We start from the raw sequence: 17,702 nt of genomic DNA on the forward strand, positions 1-17,702 counted from the left end.
TTGTTTCGGGGGGTGGGGGGGTGGGATGACTGACTTTCCCATCTGGTGAGTACATGACTGGTCCCTCATGAGAATGGTGGCCTAGCTAATGGCTAACTCCCAGGGGACCATGTAGAGCAGCCATGTGCTCTGGAAGGTGCAGTTAGCCAGGAGATCCCAGGGGGTGGTGGTGACATAGTGCTCCTCAGCCAAGAACTGCAGTGTTCTGAAGAGAGCTGTCTTGGTTCTCTCAATGGCTGCAGAATCCAAGGAACAAATGCCACTGCTCGACAGTGGGCCACGCTGGGGGAGCGGGCCAAGGGGTGGGATGGGGAGTGCAACATCCAGGCTTTGGAAAACACTGATTGGAGACCTCGCATCCAGAGTGTGAAGGTTTCCTTTAAGGGGTGAGTATTTCTGGTTGAGGGTTGTTCCCCCCCCCATCCGCCCCCCCCCTCAGAATTCAACAGTGTATCTACTTTATTATTCATTACTCATTCAGTGGTCATCTCCATCTTCAGGTGTCAGAGAGAAAGACTTGGACATTTTTGGGGGCCAGTATTCTGACTGCAGCTCCCTTGAATAGCATATTAATTTATGTGGATCTTCTGGAAGGTTCCTACACTTCAAGCCAGGCCTTCATCTGTGGCTTGTACCTCCGATGAGGGAGGCTGGGCATGCAGATTTCCTTTTCGGCAGTGATGCCCCCTACTTTACTCTGGGCTCAGAGGAGACCATTTGCCATGTCATCATGCCTGTTTTACAGAAGGGGCAGCTGAGCCTCAGAGAGGCTGAGTTCTCCTTGGTCACCCAGCTGGTAAGAGGCAGAGCCATAATTCAGTAACTGAGCTGCGCTGTTTCTCCCCTGTGTCAGATGTGCAGCAACCCGGCTGGGTTAGATCCATGTCACGTGAGGAGTGTCAAGCTCAGAGAGGTGTAGTGACTTGTTTGGGGTTCTACAGCTGTAATTGCAGAGCTGAGATTCAAAGCCATTCCATCTGACCCCGGTTCCCCTAACATGGCCCTGTGGGTCCTACTTCTGGGAAGCCCATATGGGTGAATTTTGCAACTAATAGTAAGCCTGTTTCCCACACCCCAGATATCTAATAACACTGTTCTGGGCTCTTGCCAGGCATCTGTGAGGGATTTCCACTCGTACAGCCCTTGCCTGGGGTTGTGTCTCCATCATAGATGGAAGATGTGCTACAGGTTCCTGATAATACTGGCTGGGATTAACCTTCTCTGCCAGCTGGACCAAGTTTACCAAGTCAGTACCTTGTACGGTGCTTAACACAGAGCTTGGCTCACATGGCGTACTCGGTAGGTGTTGTGTTAAATAAATGAGTAAATTCATGAATTAACAGAGCTCCAGCTATGTGTCAGGACACATCACACTCTTATTTGGAAATGACCTGTTGGTGGGGCCGGATGCCTCAGACCTGAGTGCTTGTGTGGCCTTGGGAGGTCAGCTTGCATCTGAGGGACTGGGGAAGGGTCTTGTGGGGGTCTGGTGTCCTGCCTGCCCACATTATCCCACCTTGCACCTGCTCCAGCCTCCTATCTGGCTTTCTGAGACTTATGGGCCCATCTGGGATTACCTAGGAGAAGGTGAGAGCCCTGACGGCTTGGTATGGTTGCTATGGCTGGGTGGAGGCCCCAGCTGTCTGCCCAGCCCACCTCCAGTCCTGGGTGAGCTCCCTGCCTGGCTCCACTCTCAGAGAGCTCTGGGTACCCGTGTGCTGAGAACCTGGGGGTTGGCAGGGGCTATGGGGACACCTAGTCTGACCACCTCATTCATAGATGGGGTACTGAGACCCAGAAAGGGCAGTGCCAGATCCAAAGCCACACGGCAAGTTGGTGGCAGATGCAGGACTTAAATTTAGCTCTCTTGCATCCAATGCAGGTCACCTCTCTCTCAAGAAACTCCCTGCCTCCAGGTGTCTCCAATTCACTTCTTTTCTATGGAGGAGCTCCTTAGGCATGGTGTCCTCCCAATCCTTTCCATTATAGGAATGGCCATTGGGTTTGGTTTCACATGGGGTCAGTCTTGTGGCCAGGGCCCTGCGGCCACACAGAAGTCCTGTAGGCCCTTGATGATAGAGCTCTGCAGTCAGTGAGGCATGTCAGCCATGGCCCAGGTGGGCCCATGGGTCCTCGTGGGTCCTCGTGGGTTTTTGTGCCATCCGGCAGCTCTCCCTGTGTTTGATGCACAGTAGATGTTTCATAAGCCCTTGTTGATTTTGAGGGATCCACTGTTTTCTCTGCTGGGTGCCCCGCTGGGGGGTCTGGGGGCCTTAGGAGTGATGGGGAACTGCCTGATTTCACTTTTGCCATTTCCAAGAGAGCAGCTCTGTCTGAGGGCACCATTTTTATGTTAAAACAACAAACCTCAGGGTTGATCCATGAGCAGTGGAAGGTGGTGGCATTCCAGAGGAGGCCAAGTCTGGCATTCCAGAGTTTGGGGAATTTTGTTGTCTCAGCACCAGCAGAGCAAGTGTATCCTTTCCAGACATCCCACATCTGAAGGGGGGAAATTCCAGAAATTGCAGCATACCCACTCCCTGTTCACAGGTAGGGAGCACGGCGGAGCTGGGAGCCTGGGCCGCCTCTGAGCTGCCTGGGTTTGCCTCTCACTTGCCAACAGTGTGGGCTTTGTGGGGGGTCGAGGTATCTGGGCTCCGAGGTGCTTTCTAGGTGGGGCAGGTTGTCTCAGGGGTGCACATCCTGTGCTCTTGCTTGTGTGTGCTTCCCTGGCTTCTGCCTCTCCTGTGCCCTCATCTGACCCCTCCTCTCCTTCCCAGCAAGGGTACTCCCTCTCTCTCCCTCCTCCCTTCTCTCTGTCCCTCCTCTTCCTCCCTCCTTCTGTCCCTCCCTCTCCTCTCTCTCCCTCCGGTCCCCCCCCCCTCCTTTCTCTCCTCTCTCCCTCCCTTCCCTCTTTCCCTTCCTCATCCTCTCTCTTTTGCTCCCTCCTCTATATCCTTCCCTTCTCTCCTCTTCCTCCCACTCTCAGTCCCTTCTCTCCCTACCTCTCTCTTTCACTCCCTTCTACCCTCCCTCCTTTCTTTCTCCTCTCCTTCCCTTCATCTTCCCTCCCTCCTCTCTCTCCTTCCCTTCCCTCTCTCCTTCCCTCCCTCCCTCTTTTCTTCCTTCTAGAAACCATTTTGCATATAAAAACAGGCATAGGGGATCCCTGGGTGGCACAGTGGTTTAGTGCCTGCCTTTGGCCTGGGGCATGATCCTGGAGTCCCAGGATGGATTCCCGCATCAGGCTCCCTGCCTTGAGCCTGCTTCTCCTCCCTCTGCCTGTGCCTCTGCCTCTCTCTCTGTGTCTCTCATGAATGAATAAATAAAATCTTAAAAATAAATAAATAAATAAAATAAAAACAGGCATAGGACTCTAAAAAAGTGTAGAAAGGTGAAGATTTTTCGAAACATAAACACAATGCCTCCTTGCTCTGTGTTCTGCATTTCTTGATCTAGAGGCCTAACAGACTGGGGGGCAGTATTTTTGCACGATTGCTTCCTAGGCACTGCTGTGTGCTCCCTGTGGAATTGTGTCTGGAAACCCCTGGTGCTGGCCGTCCCACTCTTCATATATCATGACTGGTTGACTCTGAAGCCCAGAGGGGCCAGCCTGGTCCAGGAGAACCCCACCTAGTAGCTTTAGTATCCCTTGACAGTCAGGGACTAGATCTGCTATTTCATCAGGAGAGGGATTTGGAATTTATGGGTTTAGAACTTAGGAAATGGTGTACTTTTGTCCCTGGGACCTCAGTTGATTCTTATAATTCTCACATTTAATTCTTGAAAGCTAATATTATTGTTACATTCTTTTTTGCAGAACAGGAAATCCCAAGAGAGGGTCTGTTGTGGCAGTGGCTGCACAGGGCCATACGTGGCTGCCTGGGGTGAGATGGGTCCCCATGGAATCACCTGGGGTTACATGGGACCACATGGGAACAGGACCTGTTCTAGGACCCTGTTTCTTCTCTTTTCTTTCTTTTTTTAAACATTTCTTTATTTTTTAACTTTCTGTTTTTTGGACTTTTTTTTTGAAATTTAAATTCAAGCTAGTGAACATATAATGAATTATTAGTTTCAGAGGTAGAGTTCAGTAATTTGTCAGTTGCATGTAACATCCAGTGCTCATTCCATCACATGCCCTCCTTAATGTCCATCACCCTGTTACCCATCCCTCACCCCGCCAAGTGATCCTCAGTTTGTTCCCTAGAGTTAAGAGTCTCTTATGGTTTGTCTCCCTCTATGATTTTGTCTTATTTTACTGTCCCTTCCTCTGTGATCCTCTGTTTTGTTTAAGTTCCATATATGAGTGAAATCGTATGGTATTTGTCTTTGTCTATCTGACTTATTTTGCTTATTAATGCTGACACTTTTTTGCCTATATCTTGCTTCCCTCTTGCTAGAAGTTTTCCAGATAGCAATTCTTGTCAAAATGGATTCCATGGAACACTCAGCATGTTTGGTGTACTTGGAGGGTTCCACTATCAGATACATTTGGGACTGTGTCTGTATGCATGTGTCTGAATGGACCTGTGCACACAGGCTTGTGAGTCATGTGGTATCCAGTGAGGGATGCGTTTCTCACTCTGTGCTGCATGCAGCACACTCTGTATAGACACGGGTGTCCCAGCTGTTTCTAGGAGCACCATATTGGTGTGAACCAATAGCTATGTTTGAGTTTTTCTCTCCGCCACACCTACACTGGGCTTTATTCCTCTTATGAATCCTTGCCAGCCTGACAGGTAAAATGACACTGTTGCTGTGTCATTTTAATTTGCAGTATTTAATTAAGGTATGCACAGTTTGCCACATATTTGTTAGCAGGTGTACTGCCACTGCTAAGATGGTCTGTCCATGACCTTCACCTGTCCCTTCCTTGTCTCATGGTTCCATCTGAGGATAGCTGAGAATGCCAGCCAACATCCTGAAAAACAAAACAAGAGGGCGATACTATCTTTAACTGGAATGTCCTTGGACTCCACTGTGCTGTAAGAGTGTGTTTCCATTAGGTGGCATGAAATGGTGGAGACCGAGGTCAAGGTCCCAGGCTGATAAACTCTGTCGGATGGTGAGGATGTTAGAAAGGTGAAGCAGAGTAGAGGGATTGATGGTGATGGCAGAGGGTGGGGCCTCTCAGATGAGGTGACCCTGCAGAGGATAGAATGGGGGGCCTGGGGGAGAGAGGGCTGGGCAGAGGGTGGCAGGTGGACTTGTGGTGAATGTGCAGAATAGCAGGAGGCCAGTGTGACTGGAGTGGAGAAAGAAGTGGTCAGTGCCCAGGAGCGGAGGTCTGGAGGTCGGCTCAGGCCTGGCACCACAGGAAAGTCTTCAGCTTTTTTCTTAATAGGGTAGCCCTAGGAAGCCCCTGGATAGAGTGGCTGATCAGTCTTGGATTATAACGCACTCCCTCTAGTGGTTGTGCTGAGAATTGGCTATAGGGGATGTTGGGGAGGTTCCCTGCCACTCAGGAATGAGCCTGGAAGGAGGTTGAAGTCTGGGTGTATCTTGAGGATGACAACAACAGGATTTGCTAATAGGTGGCTGGGGGTGGGAGAGCAGGGGAGGAGTAGGCACCTCGAAACCCGAGATTTGTCAGGTACTGAGCCGAGAAAGCAGAGGAAGGAGCAGGTGCTATAGAGGGCATGTGAATATGTGGGTGTGGCTATTGGAACTGCATCTGTGTGGAACGGAAGTGTACATACATCTTAGTAACCAGCTGGCTGTTTTAGAGCCCTGGGAGTACACATGAGTGGAGAAGACAGGGCTGAGGTGGGGGATCAACTCTTGTGGATCCTGCTGCCTTCACACACATGCTCTAGGCCATCTAGGACACCAGGAGTTCTGATCCCAGAATTTTTTTTTAATTTTTTATTTATTTATTTATGATAGTCACACACAGAGAGAGAGAGAGAGGCAGAGACAGGCAGAGGGAGAAGCAGGCTCCATGCACCGGGAGCCTGACGTGGGATTCGATCCCGGATCTCCAGGATCGCGCCCTGGGCCAAAGGCAGGTGCCAAACCGCTGCGCCACCCAGGGATCCCTGATCCCAGAATTATAGAATGCACCCCATGTAGAAAGACTCATTGTCCTGGAGCTGCAAGACGTCACTGAAATGATACTTCAGTGTTCTCCGTGACTGAACATATACCGTAGCAATAGAAATAGGTCTGGTGTCACATAGACCTGGCTGACTCAGCTTTACAGTCTGCTAGTTGTGTGTCCTTGGGTTGATTATTTCACCTCCTTGAGCCTTGATCTCCACATCTGAGAAATGGGGATGGTATTACTTTGCAAGGGCCTGGCAGGTGGAAGGCATTCAGTAACTAGTGACCCCTCCTCCCTTCTCCACTTCCTCCCTTTTCCTGTCTTTCCTCCGTTCACTCTCTGTTCTTCCTTTTCTATTTCCTTTGTCTTTCCCTGTCCTTCCTCCTGCCATTCTCTTACCACCTTCTTCTCCCCCACTCCACACCTCCAAGGTCATCTTTCTGCCATTAGTGGATGTATTAGATATGCTTTCCGCAGCCTGGGATCCCACACTCTGGGTTCTCCTCTTGCAGAATGGGAAGACCCTCCCTATGTTGAGTTGCCGGGGCACTTGTATTCTTTATGGTGGTGTTGCCTTCTCTGCCTGCCCCTGGTGTTCAGGGCATGCTGCCTTTCATTTGCATTGCTTGTTGGGATCTGGGAAGGGTTGCTGTAGGGGTTTTGAGGCTGTCTGGTGTCAGTGGAGGAATGGTGTGCAGTTGGTCTTCTCTGTCCTGAGCTCCCTTCCCAGGGTGCATCCTCCACTGGGTGGAGCAAGCAGCTCTTGTTGGTGTGGTCCATGGGAGCTCCAAGTTTTATGTGTGTGTATTTTACCACACACAAAAAAAAGAAAACAACTGAATTATTGGTATTTATCATTAGCATAGGTCATTTGCTCTGCATGCACAGCTGTCCTGAGCTCTGAATGTTTTGGTCCTTGGTCAGACACCAGCTGTCAACCTTCTCCCAAGGCACCTAGAACCAGGGACATTTATTGACAAGGGAGTACTCATGGGAGATATGGGAGCAGGTCCTCCTTGGTGCCAGTCCTTGCTGTTGCCTATCCTCCTCCATTCTTAGATGTCTAGCAGCAATACAGTGTGAGCCACGTATGTAAGTTTTCCAGTAGCCACATTTTAAAAAGTGAAAAGGAACACATGAAATTAATTAACCCATTGTATTTAACTCAATTTATGTAAAGCATCATGTCACATGTGGCACTGGCCATGTTTCAAGGGCTCACTGATCACAAGTAGCTTGTGGGCAGTTTGACTCTGGATGCCACCCATTGTTGAGTTGGTTGGGAATGTTCTATGGCTCAACAGTCTAAAAGTTCTTTTTTAAAGATTTATTTATTTATGATAGAGAGAGAGAGAGAGAGGCAGAGACACAGGCAGAGGGAGGAGCAGGCTCCATGCCGGGAGCCCGAAGTGGGACTCGATCCCAGGACTCCAGGATTGCGCCCTGGGCCAAAGGCAGGCGCTAAACCACTGAGCCACCCAGGGATCCCCCAACAGTCTAAAAGTTCTAAATTCAAACCTAGCCTTCATCTATCACTAATAGTTTGGCCCTGTGGAGGTTTCCTAAGTGTCTGTAAACTCAGTTTCCTCAGTAATGAGATGGGTCTACAAATATCTACATCATATGATTTGGGGAAGGATTAGACAATGTGATAGATTGTCTTTAGCATAATAGTTATACTCATTCTTCTGGTTTCTGCTCTGCTTACTGGTTGTTTCAAATTTGGACTCTGAGCTGGATAATTTGCTTTGAAACCTGGTTTCACAGCTTCCCGTATGTCCAGTCCATGCCTCAGTTTCTTCCTCTGTAAAATGGAGATAATTGTAGTTCGTACCTCATATGGTTGCTTTGGAGATTAAATGAGTTAATAATTATAAAGTACCTGTCAGGTGTTGCTAAGGAAACGTTTGTTCAATAAAAACAAATAACTGTCACGATAAAAACACTCACAAACTAGGAGTACAAAGAAACTATCTTAACATAGTAAAATCATGTGTGAAAAACCCACAATGAACATCAGACCCACTGGTGAAAGACTAAAAGCTTTTCCATTGTCAAGGATGCTTCCTTTCACTACTTCTATTCAGTGTATTTCTGGGAGTCCAGTAAATTTACCTATGTTCACAGATGATATCTCTTATATGTACGACATCGTAAAGATTTCACAAAAATTGTTAGAACTGGAAAATTATTTCAGCAAAGTAGCAGGATGCACAGTCAGCACACAAAAATCAGTTGTATTTCTGTACACTAACAAGAAGTAAAACAGTCCATTTACAATACCATAAAAAAAAAAAAATCCTGGGGGATCTCTGGGTGGCTCAGCGGTTTAGCGCCTGCCTTTGGCCCAGGGTGTGATCCTGGAGTCCTGGGATCGAGTCCTGCATCGGGCTCCCGGCATGGAGCCTGCTTCTCCCTCTGCCTGTGTCTCTGCCTCTCTCTATATATATATCTATCATGAATAAATAAATAAAATCTTTAAAAAATAAAATACTTAGGAATAAACATAACCAAGGAGATGAAAAGTATGAACACTGAAAACTACAAGTCATTGCTGAAAGAAATTAAAGAAGATATAATAGAAAGACATCCCATGTTCATGGACTAAAAGACAATATTCGTAAGATGCCAGTACTACCCAAAGTGATGTATAGATTCAGTACAATCTCTATCAAAATCCCAATAAAATCTTTGCAGAAATGGAAAAACCCATCCTAAAATTCATATGGAATCCCAAAGGACCCCGAATAGTTTCAGTTGAGGAAGAGGAAAATGTTCTGGAGATGGATGGTGGTGACATTAGCACATTATGCATGTATTTTAAATACCTCTGAATTGTATACTTAAAAATGGTTAAGGTGGTAAGTTTTATGTGTGTGTGTATTTTACCACACAAAAAAATGAAAACAACTGAATTATTGGTATTTATCATTAGCATAGGTCATTTGCTCTGCATGCACAGCTGTCCTGAGCTCTGAATGTTTTGGTCCTAGGTAACCTGATTGGTGGTATCTAAGAGCATTCTGGTGGAGTTGGCTAATCTCTGGGGCAGGGACATCCTGTTGGCTTGTTATACATATTTTATGAGGTGCCTACTATGTGCTAGGGGATATGCCACCCCCTCGTGGTTCTAACACCCAGCGTGAGGCCTCTTAATTGGCTTCAAACGTAGTTGCGGTCTTCCTGAGTTACTTAACGACCCTGGGTAATGAGGTGTCTCAGTCTCAATATTTGTTCAATGCTTTATTCATGGGCACAAAACAGTGGTTACGTTCATTTTAGGGTAACGTTAATGATGTATGTGTCTGGTGAAGTCCCCAGCTCCTGACCCTTAGGTGCTAGATATGTTTGGGGCCATGTGAAATGTTTTGTGTCACTTGCAAGAAAAAAAAAAAAAGAGGTGCTGTTTTTCCTCAGGAAAAGAAGAGGTATTTTGCAGCCAAACGTTGTTCTCCTGTGGAACATTTGTCAGAGACTGTAGAAAGCAAACACATGGAAATTTCCAATGCTTTCCTAAAGGAAGGAGTTGGACTCTTCACAACAAGAACAATGGTCCTATCCTCCCATTTGCTAATCTGTTCATCAATCCACCCACCCATCCATCAATCATCCTTCCATCCATCTATCCATTTATAGATAAATCTATAATGTCTGTTCATCCATTCATCCATCCATTCACACACTCATCTACTCATCTGCCCATCTGTCCATCTACCTACCCACCAACTCATCTGTTCATCCCTCCCTCTGTCCATTTATCTATCCATCTGTTCATCCATCCATCCGCATGCCATCTGCCCATCTACCCATTCATCCCTCCATCCCTCCACCCACCCACTCACCCATTTATTTATCCATTCTTCTTTCCTCCCTCCCTCCCTCTTTTCCTTCCTTTCCTTCCTCCCTCCCTCCCTCCCTCCCTTTCTCCCTCCCACCTTCCCTTCCTTCCTTCCTTCCTTCCTTCCTTCCTTCCTTCCATCCATCCATCCACTCAGCTATCATAGGCCTAGGACTGCTGTATTTCGCCAGCCCCGGGGTCAATGTTGTGTCTAGTCAGTAGCTTCACTTTTCTGAGTTTCCATTTCTTCAACTGTCAAATGAGACCATGTTAGTGACATGCTTAGCCCTATGCCTGGCCTATAGTTAGCAAGGACAGACATAATCATCAATAATAATAGTATACTCTGAAACAGGCATGATTATCACCCCATTTTACAGAGGAGGAAACTGAGGTGGAGTGCTGTGACTCTTTCAGAATGCAGATGTGAATTGTGCAGGAGTTGGGCTGGACCCCTGGAACTGCCTTTTGCTCCTGTGTGACTATGACTTCTTTTAGATCCCTGGGGGACCCTTAGGGCCCAGGTTCCATGGGCTGGCCTGGGAGGAAACCAGATGTGGTAATTGCCTACTTCTGGAAACAGTGAAAAGATTAAAAACAAAAAGATTATCACTTCATTTATTTTCCTATTAAAATAGCTACTTTGCTTCCCACTCCCCTCAAACCATTCCAAACAAGGTGTGCTTGGGATTTCTAAGCTTCTCTCTTGTTTCTGTCCTGCCAGGTGAGAGAGAAGCTGATTATGACCCGATCCAGCACAGATAGCCTTTGTTTGTGCAATCCCAAATTCTTCTTCTTAAATAAAATTGAGACTTCCTGAATTGAACTTAGGGCAATTTTGATTCTTGGTTGAGTTTCTGACATGCACGTGAAGCCTGAGCCTGCTAATGTGTGGAAATGATTACCCTGGCCAGAGGGAGGTGTTAATGCGTTTGTCACCCCCCTACCAGTTGTCTTGCAGCTGGGAAGAGAAATTACCCACCAGCTCTCAGCCTTCCAGGGACTGCTGGCCCTTCTCTCTGCCCTAATTGATGGCAGCCACATGACAGTGTACTGTGGGGAGATGTGGCTGCCCCTACCTGTGCTCCCAAGTGGTGTTTTTGGAAACAGACCTCCATAGGTTGTGGCAGCCAGCCTCCATGATGCCCTGTGGTCCCACCTCCTAGAATTCACACCCCTGTGTAGTCCCTTCACAGTACCAGCTTGGTCTGTGTGACTAATGGAATTTGCTATATCACTTCCAAGGGTAGGTCATAAAAGACACTGTGGTTTCCATCTTGGCACCTTTCCTCCCTGCTCTCCCTCCCTGCTCCTTTTCCTTCTTTTAGGTGAGCTGCCCCTGGATTCCTGACTCTCAGAGACTGTGTGAGATAACAGACACTCACTGCTTTATTTTATTTTATTTATTTTTAAAATTTATTATTTATTAGAGAGAGAGAGAGAGAGATAGTGACAGAGATATTGAGAGAAAGCACAAGTAGGGAGGAGAGGGAGAAGCAGGATCCCCACTGAGCAGGGAGCCCAGGACCCTGAGGGATCATGAGGGGTCATGATCCGAGCTGAAGGCAGACGCTTTGCTTCGCTGGCTGACCCATTCACATGCCCCACAGTTGGTGCTTTAAACTGCTGACTTTTGGGGAATTTGTTATGCAGCGCTAGGTAACTAACTAGGTGACAGTATTCAGATTTCACCAGTTTTTCCATTGATGTTTCTGCAGGACAGTATCTTTTATGCGGTGAGAGCCAGAGATGTTCTCTCACTTAACGCCCACCCCATGTGGGAGAATGATCAGATGCATGCTCAGAAGTCTAAGAAGATGCTTCCAAGAAATGAACTGGAGGGCCACCTTTGCTGAAGTTACTGACGACTGTGACAACATGTTTTGCTTTTCTACCATGGAAAAGGGGAAGGGAAACAGCTGGGTATTCTTTGAACACATCAATAAGAATAGTTACTATTCACTATGTGCTACCTCTGCTTGCTCCATTGACTTTAAAACATGCATGATCTTCCTCCCTTTAATAGGCGAGGCACCCAGGGGCCCAGGAGCTGCAGTGACTTGCCCAGAGTCACACAGCCAGGCAGTGAGGGAGTGTGGGCTCAGCTCAGGGATGTCTCTGCAAAGGAATGAACAGATATGGAAGGGACAGGATTTCAGAACTTGAAGGCACTAAGGTTCCACAGACTGTGATCATATTCTCAAAAACAAGTATGATCGAGACATAAGACTGGCAAAATGTATTTTTTCCCCAGATGTGTGAACTTAGAAGAAAAAAACTTAAAAAGACATTCAAATTGAATCATGTTTAATCCTACATTTAATAAATTGCCTGCTTTGGGAAGAAGAGGATTCCATGAAGGGAGACCAAAAATTACCCAGAAAGATGGGGACTTCTCAATGTTAATCAAGACCACATCTGAATACTGGACTTAGGGATGACCCTGTCAGACTGGGCACCTATGGCTGTCATGGTTGCATATTCCAGGGGAGCTGTGGGGACTGGAGCTTCAGCCACCCCTTCCTCCAGGTGATGTAGCTGGCTGGGCTTCAGTGCCTGCCCATTCTGTTAGTCAGGCTAATTTTCTAAGTGAAGTTTTTATTTTGTGATGACTTTAGATTTAGTGGAGAGTTCCCGGGTACCGTGTACCCAGTTTCCCTAATGTGGCTTACCTATTCCCAGCAAGAGCCCAAACTAAGAAACTGAAAAGCATGGCCATTAGCTAGACTGGGCAGTATTCAGATTTCACCAGTTTTCCACTGATGTTTTTTTGTTTTATGTTCCGGGATTCAATTCAGGATACCACAGTACATTTCTCACCCTCTTTGAATGAACCTGAAGTTGCTCTTAAAACCCTGGGCCTGGAGCTGAAGTCTCGATGGCTAATCAGGAGTCCCCTCAGCACATACTTTGACACCAACCCCGTTACTTCTTGCAATTTAAAAGCCCATTTCCACAGGTGGCGTGGAGGTCTCAGTGGGCCAGCTCTGATCTGTTGATGTGTCTACCTGGAAGCCTGTGTCAAGAATGAGGATGAGACCACGTCTCAGCTCTAGGATCTGCCAGCAGTGTCTGTCATAGGCATGGGAATAGAGGGGTGAGGTGTACTCAGTGTCTGCCATTGGACCCCAGAATGTTTCTCATCTGAGTGTTTCATCCACATGTCCAGGAGAGGCACCCATATTTGAATGTTGGGTTATGAAATGGGGTGTTTCCACTACACTAGTCCCGCTTAGCCATGCGTGGTGGTACCATTTGTCAAGGGCTTTATATGTACCAGGCACTGTATTAACTGTCCCACATGACTGCTCCACTTGTTCCTCACAGCAGTTCTGTGAGATGGTATGCAATTACCATGCCCATTTTATGGGTGACAAAACGAGGACTCAGATAAGATAAGGCACTTTTTCTGGCTCCCACCACTGTTTACTTCCCTTGAAGAGAACCCCATGTTCTCTGGACAAGGCAGAGTTTGCCAAGGCTCTCCATCTCATCCCACACCCTCCTCCTCCTGATCACCTGATCACCTGATCAAGTAATCCATGTAATCAAGTAATCCACGCAACCATGCAGACTGCTTTGGCGGGACTGCACTGTGTCTCTGTTCTTGGAGCTTGACTATAAGTGTTTCACCCAGTTTGTATGTAAATCAGTGTCTCTTGAAAAATGATCAGGTCTGTAGCCCAGAGGAATTTTATGTCTTCCAGCTCCTTCAGAATTGTAGGAGCTTCTTAGGCTATATTTGTGGCCAACGCAATGATGCACATTCCGATTTTATTGTGCTCTTGCGCTGTGGATTGAACAAATGCCATCTTAGTTCTCCCTCTCTGTAATCCTTTGGAGTGGGAAGTTTGTCACCCTTTTATAGAGGAGGTTATGGAAACAAGTTACTTCTCCAGAGCCCCAAACTGTCAGGCACTATTGCTGATACTGAAGCCTTGCAGTGCCCCAGGGCACAGGCTCCCAGCCTAGAAGAATCTCTAAGGGCTGAAGAGGGTGGTGGGGCCAGGGCTGCAGGAATTGAGGCAACCTCCCTTCCCATTTCACTTTGTCTCCCCACCACCCATCTGGGATCAGCAGCCCGGACCTTACCAATGTTATAAAGAGACAAAATAAGGAAATTTTTGGTACATTGTGAAATTTAGTAAATTGTGCAAGTTAGTTGGTTGTAGAGCAAATGGGTTCTTTGGGGAAAGTGGTATGAGATCAGCTGACCTAGTTAGGGCTACTGTTAGCCCATGCCAGGAGCAATGGGAACTTGATTCTGTTGGGGGACTTTCTGAGAGAGTGTATAGAATGAACCTAGAATTTATCTGCTAGAGACGAAGAGGTGAGTGCTCACCCGTTGGCTCTGAACTCCTGTTGGTGAAGGGCAGTCCCAGAGGTGATGCATCTTTGGAACATCTATGATGAATGGACTTCCGGCCCCAGGCAGTGGCAGAGAAGCTGAGCAGAAAGCAAGATGTGCACAGTGTAATGAGGCAAGGTGCCCCTGGGCTGCATCTGTGCACAGTTGGCTGCTGCTGAAACTGTTGGAGCAGACCTTCAGATAATACATCGTTTCATGTATAGTGCATGGACCCCCACCCTCTGTGCTATTGGTGTCATGTTACTTTTACATAGGCTATATATCCATAGTCTTTTGCTTCTGTTTTTGCTTTAGACACTTAATATTTTAGAATAACTAAGAAGGTCTTCCCTTCATTTATTTCTTAATTTTTATTTTAAAAATATTTATTTATTTGGGATAGTGAGTGAGAGAGAGAGAGCATGAGTTGGGGGCGAGGCAGAGGGAGAGGGAAAAGCAGGCTCCCCACTGAGCAGGGAGCCTGACATGGGGCTGGATCCCAGGACCCTGAAATCATGACCTGAGCTGAAAGCAGAAGCTTAACCAACTGAGCCACCAGGCACCTCTCTTCCCTATATTTAAACAGTTTCCAGTTTCATTTCTCTGTGTAGATCTAAGTTTCTGTCTTGTTTTATGTTCTTTGTACTTGAAAAACTTGACTTTAATATCTTATAGTGGAGATTTTCTGGTAGTTAACTACCTCAGATTTTTTCTGAAAAAAAATTTTGTTTTACCTTCATTTATGAAAGATATTTTTGCTAAGGGTAGAGTTCTGTGTTGATCATTGTTCTTAGCACTTAAGCAATAGCACTTCATTGTCCTCTGGATTGAACAGAGAAGTCCATTGTCATTCTTATATTTCCTTAATTTCTCTGGTCTGCCTTAATGATTTTCTCTTTTTCTTTCAAAATATGTTGTATATGATGTGTCTCTCATCTTTTTTTTCCCCCCAATAAATAATCCTGCTTAGGGTTCTCTGATCTTCTTGGATTTGTGACTTGGTATCTTTCATTACTTTTGTAAAATTCTCAGCTGTCATCTCCTCAGATATATCTTCTACACCATCTTATCCCTCCTCCTTCTGGGGTTTTAGTTATATGTTTAATTATTCATATTTTCCCAAGTATATTTAAAACTCCTCATTGTCATCATGGACATTGTCTCCCTTGCCCCTTCCTTCTCCCTCCTCATTCTCTTCCTCTTTGTATTAGAGTCTGGACAATTTCTGTTAACCTGTCTTCACTGATTCTTTTCCCAGCTGTAATAGTTTGATGATGATCTCAGTGAAGACGTTCTCTTTTGTGGGTACCATGTATTTTATTTCACAAGGCTCACCCACTTTGTTTCCACTGTTTCAGGAGTGACTCTCCTGGACTAATGACTGTTCATGTACTTCTCCTCCTCCTTTTTGTCTAAAGTATGAAGAGAAATCTGGCACTCAGTACTCTATTATTGGCAGAGCTATCTTTTTACTTAAAATATGTCCATGTCTTTATATTTAAAAATTATTTCTCATAGACAGCACAACAGTAGTTTCCTACTTACTTGAATCAGAAGATTGTGTTCACTGAATCTAGTCAACATTGAGAACATTATCAGATTGTTCTTTGGCCATGCAGTCAGAGCTGCAAGGGCTATAGAAGGACCACACATCACTTTCTGGAGCTCCTTCCCAAAATTTGTACCCTGGTTCTAATCATGACAAAACATCAGACAAACCCAAACTAAAGGACATGGTACACAAGAGCTGGCCTGAGAAAGACGATAATAACTAAGGAATGTTCCTGATGAGAGGTGGCCTAAAGAGGACCAAGGAATTCAAGTGTGTGGTGTGAGGTTGTCTTGCATGTGAAGGACACGGGTCAGAACCCTTGAGACTTGGTAGGTTAGACAGTGATATTGTATTGTGACAAATTTCTAGTTGTGAGGCACCATGTACTGAGTACCGTAGTTGAGAAAGAGAATGTCCTTGTTTCAAGGACATATACACTGATGTCCTTAGAGGCTGAAGGGTCATCATGTCTGTGTGACAGCTTACTCATAAATGGCTCTGAAAATAAATGCACGTAGACAAGAAAATAAGAGAAATGTGGGAAAATGTTAACATTGGTGCTGTCCAGGGTAAGGGGATATGAGAATTTTTTATACTGTCCTGAACTTTTCTACAAATCTGAAATTGTGTCAAACTAAGAAGTCTAAGAAAGAAAGGATCTTCCCTGTCTTAAAAAAAAACACAGCACACCTGAGCATCTCAGCAAATGTCATTGACAGGGCATTTGCCCTGGTTGCCACCTGGTGGCCTTGCTGCATGGCTGCTTTAGTCACTTTGGCCCCAGTATTCCCAGCAAAGCCAATAGACTGCTCTTAAACACCAAGCAAGTGCCTCATCTCTTGGCATCACCTGCCTCTTGGCCTCATGTTGGTGCCTCTTGGGGCTTGCTACCTTTTTCCCCCGAGCTGCTCACAAAAACAACCATTTCTGTGGGGCATGTCCTGGATGCCAGATATTTTATAATCTTCACATTGACCTACTAGATCTTATTTTTGTCCTACAGATGAGAAAACAGGCCCAGAGAGATGAAATAAGAGACAAAGTTTTGACAGTGGGTCTGTCCAGCTCTGCCTGTGAGCTGTCTGCCTTTCTCCCCTGCACCTCATTCTCTTGTTCACCAATCTGTGTTCTGTCTTCCGTGCAGCAGCTCTTAGAGGGTAGAACCCTCATTCTGCTCTTTTTGCTGACATATCCTGACAGTCTGGCTCAGTGCCTGCGCTATGACAGGAACTCACTATGTATCTTCTGAAGGAAGGACCATCGTGGTGCTTAGCACACTTAATATGTGGGCATTGGGTTGGAACATTAGCTCAAATTCTGGTTCTGCTGCTGAAAAGCTGTGTTGACCTTGGACAAATTAATTAGCACCTCTGGAACACAATTTCTGAATCTATGAGATGACATTCTATTCTTACCTCATGGGATTGTGGTGAAAATTTACTGACACAATATACATAAAGTGTTTATTGTGGTACCTGCTGTTGCATAGATGCTCAGTCCATGTTCAGTGAATGAATGAATGAATGGATGAATGAATGAAAGTTTCAGGTGGCCTTTATCTCTGGAGGACCCCAGTTCCTCCTATAAGTGTTTCCTGGAAACTCTATAAAGGGACTTAACTGAAAACTTTAACTTACCATAACAGACTATGTGGGAGTATATTACTGTGTTTTTACTTGTGTGTTTCTCGTGTCCCCCACTGCCCTGCCCACTGCTCAATGTAAGCACTGGGCAGGTGGTGACCCTGCCTGCCTCATTTAGGCTGTACCCTCAGCATGCCTACAGCTGTGACTCTGTTGCTGATCGAGAGGCAGGCCTATTGCCTGATTGACTTACCTCGTTCTGCTTCATCATACATTTATTGGGGCTGTCCTCTGTGCCAGGTCTTTTAGTGGATGTCGAGCACCTGCCCCATGTC

Source organism: Vulpes lagopus, chromosome 10 (genome assembly GCF_018345385.1).
Source record: "Vulpes lagopus strain Blue_001 chromosome 10, ASM1834538v1, whole genome shotgun sequence".
In the NCBI taxonomy this organism is placed as follows: Eukaryota; Metazoa; Chordata; class Mammalia; order Carnivora; family Canidae; genus Vulpes; species Vulpes lagopus.